Below are 13,031 nucleotides of genomic sequence, written 5' to 3'. Positions count from 1 at the left end.
TTTAAGAAAGGTACTCTCACCATCTTTGTTTTCAATGGCAGGACAAGAGAATTTCTATTCTACTTTCTTAATACTGTCCACCTGACCAATGCTTCCTTCATATACTTAATTACTAATTATCATCCTTCTCTTTTCCTGAGCCTGATGTGCCTGAATTAGGGCGACTTTAGCATCCCTCGGTTGTGAATACATGGGAAATTCCCACACAGGCACGCATTTCCAGGAGCAATGGCAGGAGGAGCGCTGAGTGGCAGGCACTGTATACCACATTTACTGTGGACCTGCTTCCCAATTTTATTTCACTTCCTTCTGTCTGAGAGCCCTTATTTTTCTTGTCTCTTCTAGTTGTAAAGATACTGAATGAATGAAGGGGAGGCAGTAGTCTTGGTTTCTAAGCTTACTGGCAATCCTTTCACTACAAGAAGCACACAGCAGATAACAAGCTAGCACTGGGATCCACCTTCTGTTCATTTTTCTCCTGGAGAATAAGAACACAACAGCAGCCACGATAAGAGGGTCCATGGGAGGCATCAACTAAACGTTCAGGGGCCCCCTGACTAACATGGGCACCGCATTCGCTCTATTCCAGATGACGGGACTGATGGGCTGGTGATGTGTCCACTGTGCTGCGACTAATGGCTCAATCCTTTCCCCACAAAAGGTAGTGCCACTTGCAATAGTGCCAGTGACCCAGGATCAGTGTTAGAGTCCTGAATACATGTACCTCGTCAGCCCTCTCACAGGCTCACTGCACTTGCTATTCATTTGCCAACTCCTTATTTTACAGATAAGGAAAGTGAGGCTTGTTCAAGGTGATGTAACAAAGTAATGTTACATCATATCTAATGTCTGGCTAACCTGAGCTTTCTGGACTTAGCAGTTGGCCATAACCTGCAGACTCACATTCACCCTCATGCCAGTTCTCAGTGATGATGAGATTTTTGACCCGTAACCCCTCCTGTTTCACTCCCTAAGAACTGCTGGCAATGGAAATTCTTACCTTTGAGCTCTGGTGTTCTGTTTACTGTGTCTTCAATATCTATCGCCTATCACTTTCCTGACTGATTGCTATTACCCTCCCTGGCCTGGATCTTGGACTCCACCGTGACCGTTGTAATTGTGCATACATTTCTTTGTACATTTTTGTATGGTATGCATGCAAATAACTTCCTCTCCTGGACTGAGCTCTCTTGAGATGCTCGATTTTATGTTGCATGCATAAGCGCCCAGCCCTGCACGAGATGAGCTCTGGCCTTGCTCCCCAGGTTAGAACCTGGGCTGTGAGGCCCCTTGGGTGTACCTTAGCTTCCATCTGTTTTCTGTTTGGCTTCTCCGCCTCCACTTACGCCCCGCTGACCTGTAGTAGTGCAGTAATCTATTCATGAAATGCAAGATGACCAGACTCAAGGTACCCAAAACAAACAAATACATGCAATAGCAAGCAAGGGAGATGGCAGAGTGGCAAGCACACTCTACATGCAACAGGAAGGATGGGACCTCGTTCTGGCTCCACTCTGTGGCAGCATCTCAGCTGTAAGATGGTGCCAATACTACATGTCAGGAACTTTGTGAGGAACACAAATAATGTTCCTAAAGGTCTTTTAAAAACAAAAGCGCACTATTTAGCTCTGGCAGGTGTGGGTCAGTGGTTAGAGCGTCGGCCCAAGTAATGAAGATTCACACATTCGATTCCCGGTCAAGGCATGTGCCTTGGTTTCGGGTTTGCTCCCCATCTCCTGGTCAGGGTGTGTGTGGTCAATGTGTCGCTTTCATGTCAATGTTTCTCTCTCTCTCTCTCTGTCCCTCCCTCTCTCCCTTTCACTCTCTTTGAAAAGCAATAGGAAAAATATACTCTGGTGAGGCTTAACCAAAGAGAGAGAGAGAGAGAGAGAGAGAGAGAGAGAGAGAGAGAGAGAGAGAGAGAGAGAGAGAGAACCTATTTACATCAACATTATTAACATTATTATAGTTATGGTTTACTGTGTTTCTTTTAAAAAGAAGCTTTTCTTTGAATTCCCTATAATACAGCAGCCGCATAACCATCACCAAGAAAACCAGGCAGGGATCCACCAGTCCCCCAGCACGGCTGCCTGTCAGAATCACCAGCACATCTTTTTTAAATATTTATTTATTTATTTATTTATTTAATTGTTTGAAGTATTACAAATAGTAGTACATATGTCTCCTTTTTTTCCCCCCCCCATTGACCTCCCCCCGGCCTCCCCTTCCCCCCAGTACATGCCTTTACCTGCCCCCCACCCAGTGTCTTTTATCCATTGGTTATGCTTATATGCATGCGTAAGTCCTTCGGTTGATCTCTTACAGCCCCCCCCCCCCCCCCCCGCAACCTCCTCTGCCTTCCTGCTGTAGTTTGACAGTCTGTTCAATGCTTCTTTGCCTCTGTATCTATTTTTCCCCCTTTTCTTTCCTTTAAAAAATCTTGCCTCTGCAGACTAGAAATAAACGTATAATAACAAAAAACGTTTGAGTCCCAATTTCAATGTCCAACAGTTCTGAGTCCCCGTTTCAATGTCAAACAGTTCCTTAAGTGTACATGTCAGCAATGATATCTGGATGGTGGGCACATGGTGGCAATGCAGGTCCGACCCTCTCTCACCAGCACATCTTATAGTGAACACAGGTTCGTAGCCATCCCTGATCCACCGGGGAGCTCCAAGTGTCTGGGCTAGTGCAAAGGAAACGACATTACAAAAGTTCCCCAAAGGATTTTGATCAGCTAGGTTTGGGATCCACTTTGTGAAAATAACGTGTTTGTCTGTGACGGGAGAAACTGGAGTTTAACTATGATTCGTGAATTTGTTATCTGTTCCTTCCTGCAGAGGGTATCAGTTGAAGTGTAGGTTTCCTAACTGTCATGCTGGAGTCTAACAATTTGAGCATCGAAGGCATTTTCAGGGAGCATGCTGGCTCTGGAAGGCACTGGAAAAGCAAAACCAGACCTTACCCTCTCGGCACGGCAGGGGGGCGTGCAGTGGCTCACTGACTACAGCTTTACTGCGGCCTCCAGGCCTCTCTTCCAGGGGTCCATGCGGCCCGCCAAGGACATTTATCCGGCCCGCCGGGTAAATGTCCTGCTTAGCAGCCGACTGTCCCGGGCCCGCAGTGCGCATAGAAATTTGTTCATAGTTGTTTTTTTTTTAAACTATAATCGGGCCCTCCAACGGTCTGAGGGACAGTGAACTGGCCCCCTGTTTAAAAAGTTTGAGGAACCCTGCTTTAGATTCTTACTTCTGTGCCCTCAGGCCCAGCAGCCCAGAGAGGAGATGCTAGCATCCTCATCGGAGCCTCTGCCGGCCTAGCATCTCTGTCCCCCAAAAGCCCAGCAATGATTCCTGGAGTGAAAACAGCATCAGTTATCAGGCTCTGCGGGATGACTTCAGCGGGAGGGGCACGGAGGCGGAGAAGCAGCACTCAGGCAGAAAACTGCTTCCCCAAAGGAAGCACGGGATCCCTTCCAGGGGTGATCAGAACACGCGGAAGCGCCTGCCTGGCTGGCAGTGGAAATGCCACTGTCACGCAATCACCAGTAACCTTGCTGCCTGCTTTTCAGATGGCTGTTCTCAGGCTACTCAGTCTGGGGGAAATGCCAATGTTACAGCAGAGACAGAGCATGGGGGGAGGTTGCCAAGCGCAAAGACAGAACTTGGTCTCCCCAGCTGACACTCATGGACACAGAAGCAACTTAGTCTGAAAAGCACGCTAGGACTGAGCTTAGGAGCAGCCTGCAGATGGAAACTGCCAGTCATGCATTGTTTCCAAGATGGCCTAATGTCCTCCCCTCTTAGAATTCAGAATGCCTGACGTGCTGTTAATGGCCATTCTATGCTTACTGATTGGCTGGTCATTTTCCTGACCCATTCTTTATCTCAAAAATCAATGGTTCTTGGGATATAGTCCTAGAAGTGGGATCACTGGGTCAAATGGGAGTTCCATTTTTAGTATTTTGAGGAAACTCCATACTGTTCTCCAACATTTACAGGGAACTCAGCAACACAATTTACCCTAGTTAAGATTTGGAAACAGCCTAAGTACCCACCGCAGATGAGTGGATTAAAAAAACTGTGGCACATCTACACAATGCAATACTACGCTGCTGTAAAAAGGAAGGAACTCCTACCATTCACAACAGCATGGATGGACCTGGAGAGCATTATGCTAAGCGAAATAAGCCAGTCAGAGAAAGATAAATACCACATGATCTCATTCATTTGTGGAATATAATGAACAACATAAAATGATGAACAAAAACAGATCCAGAGACAGAGAAGCATTGATCAGACCGTCAAACCTCAGAGGGAAGGCAGGGAAGGGTGGGGGTAAGATCAACCAAAGGACTTGTATGCATGCATATAAGCCTAACCAATAGAACCAGACACTAGGGGGGAGAGGGTACGAACTGGGGGGGTGGGGGTCAATGGGGGGATAAGGACATATGCAATACCTTAATCAATAAAGAATAAAAAAAATCAGTGGTTCTCAAAGTGTGGTCCTCAGGGACAGGAGCATCATGATCACCAGGACACTTGTTAGAAACGCTCAGGCCTCAGACTTGCTAAATGAGAAACTCAGGGTGGGGTTGGGGAACCTCCAGGTGCTGGCCCCTGGAAACATGAGAGTTACTGCCACAAGCAGACTCATGGCTCCCCTGAATGGAAACACACTAAAATAGAAATAAGAACTATTTTCTTTCAAGAGTCTACAAAGTTTTATCTGAGTGAATTCATAAACAAAATAATACCATGTGACATTTTTTTTTTTTTGGTTGAAGAACACTTTCTTTTTTAGAACTACCAAAAGATCACATATTTCCCCAACACAAAAATAGCACATGACTTACCAATGATCAGATAGGAGAATTAATGTAAGTTGTTTTATTTTAAAAGGTTTGACACTGACACATTATTTGCCTGAAAATACATCTACCAGATTGACGATAGACGACCAGCATGTCTGAAAATCTGGCCCGTGGCATTCATGTCCTGAGTACTTCTCAGAAAAACAAAATGCAGTATTTGGGTTGCATATGGGACTGAATTTTAAAATACGCTTTTTGGCAATTAACCTACAAGAAAGTATAATACATTTTCAGTGTGGGTTTCTGATGTGAAGCCATTCCTTTTCCTGTAACTCCTCCAACTCCCCCCGCTCCCCCCAACCTATGCTTGGCCCAAATATCATGGGTTTATAAGTTTTTGTAGCCTTCTTACAAACTTCTTCAAAATAAGCCCAATTCCTGAAACATATCTAGGAGTAAGTTAATAATTCAGCATCTGAAATACTGGTTTCATTTGCTTTTTGGTCTTTTAAATGATTTTGATGATAGAGGCTGCCTTTACAATTTTTTTCCTTTGTGTTCCCAGTCAGGCTTCTCAAATTCTCCACCACTGCAATGTGGCTGATCAGACATAAGGAATCCATCATATCACCTGAGTAAGGAAGCAGGTGCAGGTCACCTGGGGGTCCCCTTCCCAGCATGTTCCATAGATGGGCTAAAATTTTAATCCTTTGTGCCCCAACAGCCTCCTGGAGCGTTTAGGATAGCTAAGAGAAAAACATTATTCTTCTCTTTGGGAATATTTTCTAGATTTTTTTCTTAACGACCACAATAAGATCCTATAAAATGCTGCTCTTTTTAAGTCTTCACAATCTTTAAAATAATTAAAAAGTTGAAACAATTTCAAATACTAACCCTAATAACTAGATCCATAAGCCATTCTCATGAGCCGATACTCATTTTGTTAGCCAAAGGGAACACAGGAGTAAATGTGGGACCAAGCACAGACGGCTCATCCAAAGTCCACAGAAATAAAAATCCACTGATGGCTGCACTCTCCACGCTGGTTTTCCAGGACGGTCCTGAACCTGCTGATTCATGGCGCAGTTCTGCGCTTTCACGTAGCCAAAGAGAAACAGTGGCATGCGGGAGCCAGCTTGTGCCGGCCAGCAAGAGCTGGCTGTTAAAGTTGCGAGCCAAGTGTTAAACACAGCCATTAATAAAAACTAAATGATGCAAACTTACAGTTACACAAATCATATTAAAGACATATCACTCCCTAGTTGTTTTACTCTACGATTACCTGGCCGGCTGAAGTTAATTACATCCACTTGCATAGTGGAAATACAGTGTAACAGTAAGCGTAGTAGTGCCACGGCATTTGGTGATGTTGGCAGTGGGAAACTGGCCATCACTATGGGAGTATTTACATCACAGACACCAGCAGGCTATGCACCAGAACCTCTGCTCTGCCCACGCCAGCAGCTAAGCTTTCGTCAGCACGCTACGCATCGGTCTAGCTTCTTCTCAGGGAGACAGGAACTAGAATTCTGAAAGGAAGACTCGCAGGTTGAGTGCACTTTCCATCCCTGTGTGCGCAGGCACACAGCACCAAGTCACGGCTGGCCCAGAGCATCCCATTAATCTCCCCCTGATTTACTGTTTCCGGGATCGGTTACCAAAGTTAGTTTGACTCAGAAATGTAATGGGGTGTGTTAGCAAGAACTCGTATGAGAATAGTATCTGCCGGAAAAAATACCACTTTGCATTTGTACAATTCTTCCCAATGTTCACATATTTGGAGGAATTATCTCATTAAGTCCTCATGATCACCACTGTATTGAGTTTCATTATCCTCATTTCACAGATGAGGAATGTGATTAGGTGACCTGTCCAAGGTCACACACCCAGTAAGTTGCACAGCCAGAACTCAAACCCAGAATCCAAGTCCAGCACCCATTAGACTCCACCACAGATTATTACCTCCACGCCAATCTGCTCTGAAAATGGGAACTTTTGCAACAGTCCACATTGGGCACATTTTCCTCCTTCCTTTAGTTAGCGATGCAGCCAAGGATGATGCCCTCATGCCTGCATTTATGGACATGACCACACTGCCCTGGTCCCTTCCCGACCACGCACAGAATCCATGTCTACACTGCTGTCCCAAATAAATCAGATCCAAGGCCATTTCGACTGAAGTTCTGAAGATAGTGTAGACATATGGGCAAGATTAGGAAGTGTTCTACACTTTGGATCTAAGTTATTCAAATCCAGGAGAAAGGTCTGTGGCATCCCATTTAAATCTAAGTAGAAGTATAATAGTGAATAAAGAAGCTCTTGTACTCAGTGGTGAAAGTGGATATACATTCACATCTGTGTTTATATGTCTGTGTTTTGTTTTACACACACAGGTACACACTTCACGAGGGGGAAAACAAACTACACACATATATGTGCACGTGTGTGTGTGTGTGTGTGTGTGTGTGTGTGTGTGTAGTTTGTTTTCCCCCACTTTCGGGAGCTATACAGCAGAAAAGAAAAAATACCATTGCCCTTTATCAGATATGTACACATTTCATCCTTGCAATATGTCTAAACTGATTTTGTGACTAAATCCTGGGAAAAATGTGAAGAATGCTTGGCTAGATACATGCTTTTCCAGTAAAAACACAACAGTGCTTATTAACTGTAGCACTTGGAGAAGCCTTTTTGACACGATGTACATTTTTGTTTCAGCCTGAGACTAACCCCCCTGTTTGGACCTGAGTTTTCTTTGGCTTTCAGAGAAGTTTAACTGATTGGACCATGGGCCTTGGGCTGCACACACAGGCACCCGGAAGACAAGTGAAGTGCAGGCTGCTGAACTGCTTTGGCCCGAGACTCCAGCCGGGGTTAAAACCTCGAGATGTTTTCTCAACACTTTAAGAAGAAATAACTATAACAACAGCAAAAAGGAAACCCACCCATCCTTGTCAGGATTTTTGAGATTGTCACTTGACTGGCCTTGGAGCTGGGAAACGTGTAGAGGCTGTTAGAAAAGTGAGATGTGGTGGTGGATGGACACGAAGAAATTGTTAGGTTGTCAGTGAAATGCTAACACGGTATCCTGAGAACAGATCATGGAGTTTCCATTTTATCGCGCACTGTGGGTGGGTGTGTCGTGATGACTTAAAATGATGTTAGGTTACTTAGCCAACATTTTCTTGGAAAGGCATTTCCCTACCCCCGGAACTGCAGAGCCGGGCGGCGGGGTGGGGGGGCGGGAGGAGGGCAAGGTGCTGTTCTCTGCTGAGGACCCTCTCAAGTGATCAGCTGTGAAATGAAAAAGAAACACTTTCTCCGCATTTCTAAAGGTTGAGCTAGTGAAGAGTGTGTTGTATACTAAGCATATAAATCAGAGGAAAGCCATTTCTGCTTCGTGGTTCCAGAAGACAGGAGGTAAATGTGCATGAGGGGGGTGACTCAATTCTCCCTCTAATCTACAGGTCTCCACCAGGAGCAGCTTTGAACTCCAAGGGACATCTGGCAATGTCTGGAGACATCTGCGGTTGGCACAAATAGTGTGCGTATGTGGGGGTACCAGCAACTAGGGGGTGGAGGCTAGAGATGCTGCTTAACATCCTATGATGCAGGGACAGCACCCCCTCCTCCCACCTGCCACCCCCAACAAGACATAACTGGCCCCAAATGTCAACAGTGCTGCTGTGGGCGGTGGGGGGAGGGGGGTAGGGCCTGGGGAGGAGAAAAGAGCAGCTGCCACAGGATTTTCCATCGCCATTCTGATAGGTTCTCAGGCTTTCCAGGCCCTCTTAATACCGTCCCTTCCATGACCTAATCCTTGTCACCAGAGAGATTGTTAGAGATGCGGAGCCTCAGGTCCCACCCAGGCAATGGAAATAGAATGCATGTTTCCACAAGGTCAAGTGACTCACACACACTGTAAAGTCTGAGCAGCACTGGGTACGCTTTCCTTTTGCCTACCCTCCAGTCCTTCTTGTAGGTCTGTTTGTCCTTCTGCTCACTCAGCATTAATTCTTTCCAGTCTGACCTCCCATTAAGCCAGGGGTAGGGAAAGTTTGGAATCATTTGGTCTGGCCCTGCCAAGGCATTAGGGGTGAGTTAATTAAATGTATGACCAAATATAACAGGCTAATTTTTTGTTGTTGTTAGTCCTCACCAGATTATATTTTTTTAGAGAGAGTGGAAGGGACAGAGAGAGAAACATCAATGTGAGAAAGACATATCGATTGGTAGCTTCTCACATGCTCCCTGACCAGGGCCCAGGATCAAGCCTGCAACCGAGGTATATGCCCTTGACCAGAATCGAACCTAGGACCCTCAGCCCATGGGGTAGACACTCTATCCACTGAGCCAAACTGGCTAGGGCTGGGCTAATTTTTAAGTTGATAATTTTGTATGGTCCACAAATCCTATATAATAAAAGGCTAATATGCAAATCGACCAAATGGCAGAACGACCAGTCGCTATGACATGCACTGACCACCAGGAGGGAAATGCTCAACGCAGTGCACTCCCACAGGGGGAGTGCCGCTCAGGCAGAAGCCCTGAGCCAGGCTTATGGCTGGCTAGTGCTAAGGATGTCCGACTGATGGCTTAGGCCCAGGCCTAAGCCATCAGTCAGACATCTCCCGAGGGCTCCCAGACTGAGAGGGCACAGGCTGGGTGAAGGACCCTCCTGAGTACATGAAATTTGTGCACCAGGCCTCCAGTTATGTTATAAATATCCAAATAGCCCTTGTCAGAAAAAAGGTTCCCCACCCCTGCCTTAAAGTGTTCACTCCAGCCCAGGCTTCAGCCTCGGCTCATTGCTGGGACCACCACTCATCTTATTGCCCTTGCAGGGAAAGGTAGCTCATCCCCACAGCCCTGTACAGGGTCTCCTCTATCCTCATTCAAAAATCCCTTCTCTCCTGACTACATATTCAGAACAGCGATTTGCTCATATCTATTGCTTCAAGGAACCAGTTTTTAAGTTACTTTCAGACTATACAGGTGCTCTGGGTAGCTGGCTGATGGCATCCCTGTTCAGCCTACTCTAATGGTGAAATTCTCGAGTGACCACATAGGTGGGCAGCTTATACAAGAACTCCTGGTTCCTTAATCTTTTCTACAGCAGCAGCTACCACCTTCCTCTCCTCCTGCCCCACTGCCAAACATTTACTCATTCATCAAACATTTCTGGTGCACCTCCTTCGTATATGACCCTGTGCTGAAGATATGAAGAATACCCTAGTGTACTGGTCTCAGAGAGGTTACAATCTAAGAGGGAGGGGAAAGAAGTCTTTATTTTGTCACTAGAAAGCTTTAAGAATTACAAAGTCAGAGAAAGGCTCAAAGAAGGTCATGGTCTATTCTTGCTAGAGTGGGATATTTTGACCATTTTTGTTGGCTAACACTCTAACCCAGTAGTTCCCATATGCTGATCTGAGAACCAGGGCCAAGCCAGGGAAACCAAGAAAAATAAAGATGTACAGTGAATTTATCATAACACTAAGTTTCTATGATTTATATTGAGATTATATTATTCTCACTTTGGGGATATTAAAATGTCCTTTCTGCCCTGACCAGTTGCTAAGTGGTTAGAGTGCCAGCCCTCACACCGAAGGGTTATGGGTTGATTCCTGGTCAAGGGCACATACCTGGATTGCAGGTTCGATCGAACCCTGGCCCTGGAAAGGGTGCGTGTGTGAGGCCCCCAGTCAATATGTCTCTCCACACTGACGTTTCTCTTTCTCTCTGGCTCTCTCTGTCTCCCTCTCTCCCTCTCTCTTCCCTTCCACTCTCTCTAAAAATCAATGGAAAAAATATCCTTGGGTATGGATTAACAAATAAAATAAAATGTCCTTTCCTTTTTAAAAAGACTGGAATAGTTATTTTAAAGAGTCTTCATATTAAAACAAAGACTTCACATGCATTTGTTAGTTTTCCATTAATTTTTAAAAACTCATTCTTGAAACATAGCACTGGCTCTCAAGGTCTGCGTGAGAGGTCGTGCCTGGGTGGGGCTACAATCCAGGTGGAGGGGGAGTTCATTAGACTTCCTTTTAAGTCATATTTGCGATGCTCTTTACACAAGATGAAGAAATCGCCAATTTTTCTTGATGAAAATGGGGGTCTGATGGGAATTATGAGAGGGCTTAGATGCCCCTAAGCCACCTCTGGTTACTACCACCAGTGAAATAAAATGTCTGAGAAAACTGTGCTTGCACAAAGGGGGTGGAGAATTGTTCCCACTCTCTTCCTGGAGGTGGGGTGCAAGATTCTGGGGACAGGGCAGAGTTTTAATGTGCTGAGTTACAAGGTTAAAAGCCCTTGAAAGCAAGTGGCTTTACTTTTTATTTTTGCAAGGGGTGCTTCCCATCTTTGGAATGTTCCTTTCTCTTGGCACCTGCACGAATGCTTGGGGCTGCCTCTGTGGGGAAGGATGCCTCCATCCCAAGAAGGCTCAGGAATAGTCAGCTTGGGCAACTTCTACTCTTGGCGTCAGAGGGAAAGCTTTCCCGTGGGCACTGTTTTGCTTTGGGTTATCTTTGCACCTCCCCTCCTGACAAGGTTCTGTGCTGAGGAGGGGGAGCCTGTGGCAAGGGCTGCAGAGGGGCTGGACTTTAGTGAGGGACCAAAGGCGTCCCTGTAGCTCACCTTCTGTTACCAGGTCTCCTTACATTTTGATGAAAGATACTACTAAATTTTCTAATTCACTGCCTGTTCTTCCTTCATCTCTCTTGCTTGTTTCCTCCTCTACTACCATGAATTCTGTCCTTGGTCTGTATCACCTGGCTCTACTTTCTCTGGGTGACCTCATCTACTCAGAACTCAACTCCTCATCTCTGTCCTGAGGGCTACCACGTCACTCACCTCCAGATTCATTCTCAGCTTCTTCTATCTTGCCTGATTGTCTATCTGAGGAAAGCCCAGAAATGCCCAAAACAGAATTGAGCATCTTCTTCTCCAAGCATACTGTATCTCCTTCACTTCTTATATATGTAGACTTTTTAAATGTTTTTTTCCCAATTGATTTTAGAGAGAGAGGAAGAGAGAGGAAGAGAAAAAGAAACATGGATGTGAGAGAGAAACATCGATCCGCTGCCTCCCGCACATCCGCTGTTGGGGATTGAGCTGGCAACCTGGGCATGTGCCCTGATGGGGAATTGAACCTGCAACCTCTCAGTGCATGGGACAACACTCAACCAACTAAGTCAACCAGCCAGGGCTACTTCTATATATTTTTATTATGTTTTTGCTAGTCAAGTAGCATGCTATTTGTAGAAACATAACAGAAATAAAAGTAATTAAACTTAAGAAGAAATCAGAAAGCAAAATAATAATTTTTTGAAAAAATAATTGAAAAGTCAAGGTACTCAATATCTATCATCTATCTATATCTATTGATATTGTTGGATACATAAATGCCGTTTTATTTCTGGATGAACATTCACGTTATAGAAATTTGATGTTCTAACTATAATCTAATTTTGGAAGATATTCCAAAAAAAGCATCTCATCCCTGAGTTTCATTAGAAGCAAGATACCAAGTAGAAAAGTCTGGAAGGAAAGAAAATCCTTGGATGAAACTCTATGGTCAACGTGGACTTTCGAGCTCTCTCCCTCTACTACCTTTGCCAGAGTCTCATAAAAGCATAAAAAATGGGGTGAAAAGAACCAGAAAATAGCAGGACAATATGCCTGGTTAGCTAAACAGGAAGCTCGCTTCATTAGCAGTGTATTTCGTGAGCAGGGGTCACATTTCTCTTTTACTAGGCCTGTGAAACACGTGGTCACTGTTTGGACAGTGACTCTCTCCCCAAGCCCAGCAGCTGGGGAGGATGTGGACACTACCCCGATGAGAGTTTAACCCCATACGTGCCAGCATACCTGCTCAACCAGCAATGACACTGCTTCAGGCTGCGACCCTTGCGGCTGAGACTTGTAGTTGGGCAGATGAGATGGTATAAAGATCAGATCATCAATAAGAACCACCCCTGCAGGTCTGCCTCCAGTAGGAGGAGTGCCCACTGGTGGAAACACGTTGAATCTCTAGTTAATGGGGAAAATAACCAATGTTGACTTTTAACTAACTGTTCAGCTCTCAGAAGTTGCAAAAAGAAGTACCGTGTTTAAATCTCAGGAGTGTAGCAGTAGTTTTCTCCCTTTAGGGCCAACAGCTCTGCCTCAGGGATCACTTGATTCTAGACTCTCAGGCTGCTATGTTTTC

The 13,031-nt window shown here is 45.2% G+C and overlaps 1 protein-coding gene across 2 annotated transcripts in view; it reads right to left on the bottom strand.

The window, feature by feature from the left end:
• Nucleotides 1-13,031, bottom strand: part of ATXN1 (ataxin 1) — a 422,593-nt gene that overhangs the window by 65,153 nt on the left and 344,409 nt on the right. The window lies entirely within an intron of this gene.

The sequence above is a fragment of the Plecotus auritus genome (genome assembly GCF_963455305.1).
Source record: "Plecotus auritus genome assembly, chromosome: 2".
NCBI classification, from domain to species: Eukaryota; Metazoa; Chordata; class Mammalia; order Chiroptera; family Vespertilionidae; genus Plecotus; species Plecotus auritus.
Note: the sequence above shows the minus strand (reverse complement) of the source record. Positions and strands in the feature narration are given on the sequence as shown.